This window comes from Camellia sinensis, chromosome 11 (assembly GCF_055761805.1).
Source record: "Camellia sinensis isolate YWXY chromosome 11, ASM5576180v1, whole genome shotgun sequence".
NCBI classification, from domain to species: Eukaryota; Viridiplantae; Streptophyta; class Magnoliopsida; order Ericales; family Theaceae; genus Camellia; species Camellia sinensis.
This window is the reverse complement of record NC_138971.1, coordinates 13,590,270-13,596,726: the sequence shown is the minus strand read 5'-3', so window position 1 is coordinate 13,596,726 and position 6,457 is coordinate 13,590,270.

The following is a 6,457-nucleotide window of genomic DNA, read 5'->3' as shown; positions in this document are numbered from 1 at the left end:
ATATATGTAGAAAACACATACACCTGCCGCCTCTCCGTCAATGAATTAAATAATAATAGAATAAGAATAAAAAAAGCAAAAGCAAAAGGAAGACGAATGCTAGAGAACACACCCAAAAATTCCTTTGTTGCAACCTCTTTTATCTTTTCTCTCTTCTTCATGCTGCTGCTGCTGCTATCATATTGTTAGGAACACTAGGGTTGTTTTATATATCTAAACAAAAAGGCTCCAAATTATTATTTTTTATATTAATTTTTTTTTCTCTCCCCATCAACTTAAATAAAATACAACTATTATTAAATCAAAATATAATTACTAATTTGTCCCCTATTAGTTTTTATAAAAATATTGCCTCAAAATTAAAGACTTTTATCATAAATTTATTTTAATTTTAAAATTAATTAAAAGACCGTCCAGCAATATTTAATTTGCACTTTAAAATTCACAAACAAAATATTTGAGATTCGTAAAATTATTATTTATTTATTTATTTATTTTTATATTCAAGTTTTCACTGCAGCAGAGAGAGTTTGGTTAAAGTTTGCTGTGGTTTCAATATATATATACTTCGGGTAATTTGATCATTTTACATAATCACGTCTTTATGGACATACTATTTCTGTGTGTGGATTGTTAGGTAAAAAAAATTCAAATTTAAATTTTTACCTTGAGCGCCAAAAAAAAAAATCCATAAAAAAGCCAACCCCAAACAACTGCTTGGGTATGTACCACAAATAAATAATAATATGCATAACAATAATAATACTATGCGACAATATTACTCCATAAAAAATCTCATAATAATATGATAGTAAAGCTACGTGATTGAAGCAACTAGGCTTGTTTAGTTTAGTTTTTAAATCAAATTTTGAGAGTTCAAAACTCAAAATTTATTTAGTTTACAATTTTTTTAAAATTATTTTCAATTATTTTTTCTATCTCCTCTCTCCTTCTCTCATATCATTTGTATCAATTAATCACTTTTTTCTCTCCTCTCTGATTCTCTCACATCTTACACATCAATTAATCATTTTTTCTCACTCCATCTATTTAACTACAAAAAAACTAAAAATATTTTAAACTACAAAACTCTAAATACAAAATTACAAACTATTTTCAAAATACACAACGAAATAAATTTTTAAAGTTTAAAAATTCCTTTCAAAAATTTATCTTTCAGAATCATACTGATCAAAAATTTATCTTTCAGAATCATACTGAACGGAAGTCTTGAGTTGGAGCCTCCTTGGCTTTGCCTGATTGTGTGCTTGTGGAGTCACTGGCATACATCTGGGATTTTACCTTACAAAGGTGGATCCAAAAACAAAAAAAAAAAAACAATTGAATTAATGAGAAAAAAAATGAAGGGTAAATAGGTCTTAATAGTTGGACTTAATTCCCATCAAGTCTTATTGAAAATAAGTCTTGGTAAAATTATCGCTAAACATAATTTTTTTATGACAATTTTTTATATATGTTGTTAAAAATTGACAATTAGTGACTTTTTTTTGTCATGATTTTTATAAATTGTCGCTAAAACTTACAATTAGTGATATTTTTTTTATGACAAATTTTTCTCATAAGACCTATTAGTTAATAAGTCCACTTATTATGACCTACACGTAAGTACCTCAAAAAAAATGAATACCTATATATAATTTTATTTGCAAAACTCTATTGACTAATAATGTCATGTATAATAGTATTACCGTTACTCACAATATTTATTTATAAATCCCATGAACTTTTTAATTTATGTTATGATGAAATGGTGAACCAACTAAGTATAACTTAATTGGCCACCACAACTTTTCTAAGGACTTCCCTAAAGAAGGTTATCAATTCAACTCACCCTAAAAATAATTGAATTAAGGTTGGCAAATTGAATTAAGGGTGACTTTTGCCGATCAAAAAAAAATTACGACCAAGGGGTGCGTTAAGAATGGCGAAAACATCTTTTGACAAATAAATAAGGTTATCCAAAAGTGGGGTACAACATAACCCCATCTTATGTCAGACATTGATACAACAGAAAGAACATTGTTATCTCACGTTACTATTATTATTTTTTTCTTTTTGTCTTGTCTGTAATTTATCACGACACAACTTAGGCTTACGAAATAATTATTGGAGATTATGGACAATAATTAGTTTAACCCGTCTCACTATCAATGAGTACCTGGCAAATGTCTGTAACCAATTTTTGATGTATAGTGCACAAGTCAATCGCAAATAAGATTTATTTTACTTAATATAATATATATTATATATGTTTAAAATAAAATAGTATCAATTTTAAGTATATTATTATATAACTATAAGACGGGGCTTTCCAGCAATCTAAAGTCTATTTGTACTAGAGAGTCCAGTTTAGGCCATTATGAGTTTATTATTGTGTCTTTTGAATACATCATTCATACCAAAAAAAAAAAAAAAAAAAAAAAAAATATATATATATATATATATATATTTATTTGAATCACAATTATTTTAAAAACATGGATGGTCAATTTTTGAATTTATACTTAGGCCTCGTTTGGGAACATGTTAATTTAGTAATTTTTAGCTATTTTGCTAAAATATGAACTAAAAAAAACTATTGGGTTCGTTTGGTTTGTATTTCTGAAAAAATTTTAGAAAATTTTCTCTACAAATAAGTTTTTAAAAGTAATCAAACCAAACAAATTTTCTCAAAAAAATTTCTCAAAACTTGTAAATCAAACAAGTTTTCCAAACAAATCTCTCTCTCACACACATCAAATCAATCATTTTTTTCAAAACTCTCTCTCAAAATAATTTTCCAAAACATCTTTTGAAAAAAACTAAACCAAATAACTTTTTGTACTTTTTATCTCTAAAACACATCTCTCAAACACAAACCAAACATACCCATTATGTTTGAGATGATTTTTTGACTTTTTACGAAAAGATGTGCAAAAAGTAGAGAGAAAAGAGAATCTTTAACTTTTTAATATGAATTATTAACTTTTTAATTTTTTTAATAATTTTTTGAATTTTTAACTAAATAGAATACTTCCCAAACAAGACCTTAGTGTCTACTTTTTTTTTTTTTAAAACAAATGCAATCCAATAATATGACTTAATATCTGATTAACCTAAGTTTTCAAAGGACGATCTAAAAAGCAGAAAAGCAGTTTTTGGGTACCATACCTAAAAAAATTTCCAGCCGCTGGATTGTGCTATGCAATCTAGTCCATCCAATGTAAACAGGTCACAACAGGTAAAACAACAGGTAGCCGGTGAAAAGTCCTGTCAATCTGATGAACGAATCTCATTCTTTTCTCTCTCCTTTCCTCTCTTGTCTTAAGGCGGTGTTTCGCATTCCGACTAGGATTTTCTGCTTACTCTCGCCGGCAACGAAGGATCTGCTGAGGATTTCTTTCTGCTTATCATTGTAGTTTCATCTCTGTTTTTCATGAATATTTTTTTTTCAGTTGATGAGAAAGAAGGAGGAAATCAATCTATTTTATTTTTTCTTAATTTTCTCTCTTTTAGTGGATTGTCATTGTAATTTAAGGCTGTGTTTTCATAGAATCTGTGTGGGTTTTTTTTGGTTGTTTTATTTAGATTATTTGGGATAAGAATAAATAAATTAACTCTTTGGTTTAGTGGATTGTTGGGGTTTATGAGTTACAGTGATTTATTACCTTCTGCTTGTACTGATGATATATGGCAGTAGCCACTCGGAAACAAATAAGGGTTGCAAACCTGCAAAAATGGTGAGGAAGATGAATGCAAAAGGGGGCATTAAAAGCCTTCAACATCCATACATAATTTCAGTTTAAAAATATTTGTAGCAGATGGAAAACTGATTCTGTTGATATGTGTATCCTTTTTTCATATGATCGAATAAATTGAATTTCAAGCAATAATAATTAAAGTAAAATTTAAATCAGATTATAAAAATTAAAAATATATTAAATCCATTGTTTTTAAAGTGATTTGTATACATTAAGTGATAATTATAACAACAATGATTGATACTTTTTTTTGAAAATCTCACAATCTCTTTTGGATCTTAATTATTTGTGGTGTAAGTCTCACATATACATAAGTGAATTCCACACATACATCGATGGTTGAAATTTAAAGAGGACTGTGAGGGTTCCAAAAAAATAGAATCCCAAGCATTTTTCTAATTATAAATGATATACAACTTACTACTCTATCAAAATTGATTTACTATTCAATCAAACTACACTTACTCTTGAATGATATTTGATTTATTCCATTAAACTTGACTTATTACGAGACTTTACGTACTTCTCAATAAAACATTAGACTTGACTACCACTCAAATAAACGTCATTTATTATTACTCAAATAGATTTTATTTACTATTTCATTATTCCTTGCTTACTATTTTTATTAAATCATACTTATTTTATTTACTATTTCATTATTCTTTACTTACCATTTTATTAAATTATACTTACTAGACAACGAGATTTCACTTACTACTTTTTTAAATTTCATATTTACTAAAATACCAAAAAAATTATATTTTATTAATAAATAATGCAAAGAAAACTAGTCTATTGGGCTGGACAATAACTCTCCAGTTTGATGGAGGACTAGAGAGAAGCCAGTCTCTAAAGAAAATCTCTACGTACAAGTCTTCATATAGAGAGAAAAACAAACTTCTATCTAGCTAAGAGTCCAGACTTGACTTTAAATTAGACTTGACTTAATACTCAATTAAAACTCCACTTATTACTCAATTAAATTACACTTACTATTTAGGTAGACTTCAGTTACTATTTTATTAGACTAGACTTACTACTCAATTAAACTTTATTTATTATTCAATGAGAGACTCAACTTACTATTCAATCAAACTTCACTTACTACTTAATCAAAATGTCTTACTATTTAATAAGACACTACATAATGAGTTTCCATTACTTAATCAAAATGGTTTCCACTTACTATTTCACTAAACTTCATTTACTACTCAATGAGTTTGCACTTATTACTTCATTACACTTCACTCTTTTACTACTCAATTTTGGTTTCACTTAATACTAGGTGGTAAAATGGATGGTAAGTGGTAAGTTGAGTCACAAAGAGTTGCAAGGAGAATGAGAAGGAATAGTAAGTGTTGTGTTTTTGAATGGTAATTAAACTCATTTAAACCACACTTACTGCTCAATAAGATTGTACTTACTACTTTATCAAACTTAACTTACCACTCATTTGAATCACACTTACTACTCAATGAGACTCTACTTACTGCTTTATCAAACTTAACTTATCAGTCATTTAAACAACACTTACTATTCAATAAGACTTTACTTACTATTTTATCAGACTTGACTTAACACTCATTTAAACCACACTTACTGCTCAATGAGATTGTACTTACTGCTTTATTATAATCACATTTACTATTCAATGAGACTCTACTTACTACTTTATCAAATTTAACTTATCAGCCATTTAAACCATACTTACTAGTCAATGAGGTTGTACTAATTATTTTATCAGACTTGACTTAACACTCATTTAAACCACACTTACTACTCAATGAGACTCTACTTACTATTTTATCAAACTTGACTCATCAGCCATTTAAACCACACTTACTAGTCAATAAGGTTGTACTTACTATTTCATCAGAATTGACTTACCACTCATTTGAATCACACACTACTCAATGAAACTCTCATTACTACTTTATCAGATTTGACTTACAACTCATTTAAGCCACACTTATTACTCAATAAGACTGTACTTATTACTTTATCAAACTTGACTTATCACTCATTTAAATAATACTTACTACTCAATGAGACTGTATTTACTACTTCATTAGACTTGACTTATCAATCATTTAAACTAAACTTAAGATTACATTTACTATTTCATCAAACTTGATAATTTTTTCTTACCACTTGAATCTCATAAATTGTCTTTTAACTAGGTAAAATGCTGTTCCAACAAAACATAAAAATTTATAAATTCAAAATATAATAAAAGTGAAAGTAAAAAGAGAGCGACTTACCTAAGAAGTTCCAAATCAACAACAATTCTATCTTAAAATTTTCAAAATTTTTAGAAATGAACATCAAATTTTGTTTATGAAATCCTCAAATGAATTTGAAATTTTCCTATATTTTGTATCATATTTCTCATTAATTGCATTTATTGTGGTAGATGAAAAGGATACTAGGTTTTATTTATTGCCATCCATTGCCATTAAGTAGATACATAAAAAAAATCATATTCCATAAAATGTAAAAAATTATAATAAAATTTATAAATTTCATATTTATTTTGTACATTTTTTTTTTGTTTACATTCTATTTTATAAATTTTATATTTATTTTAGAGGTTAGGTGCATTTTATTAATGTTTGAATGGTAAGTGCAGTTATGTGGAATAGTAAGTACAATCATATCAAGTAGTAAGTGTGTTTAGTTGTTGTAGTAAGTTG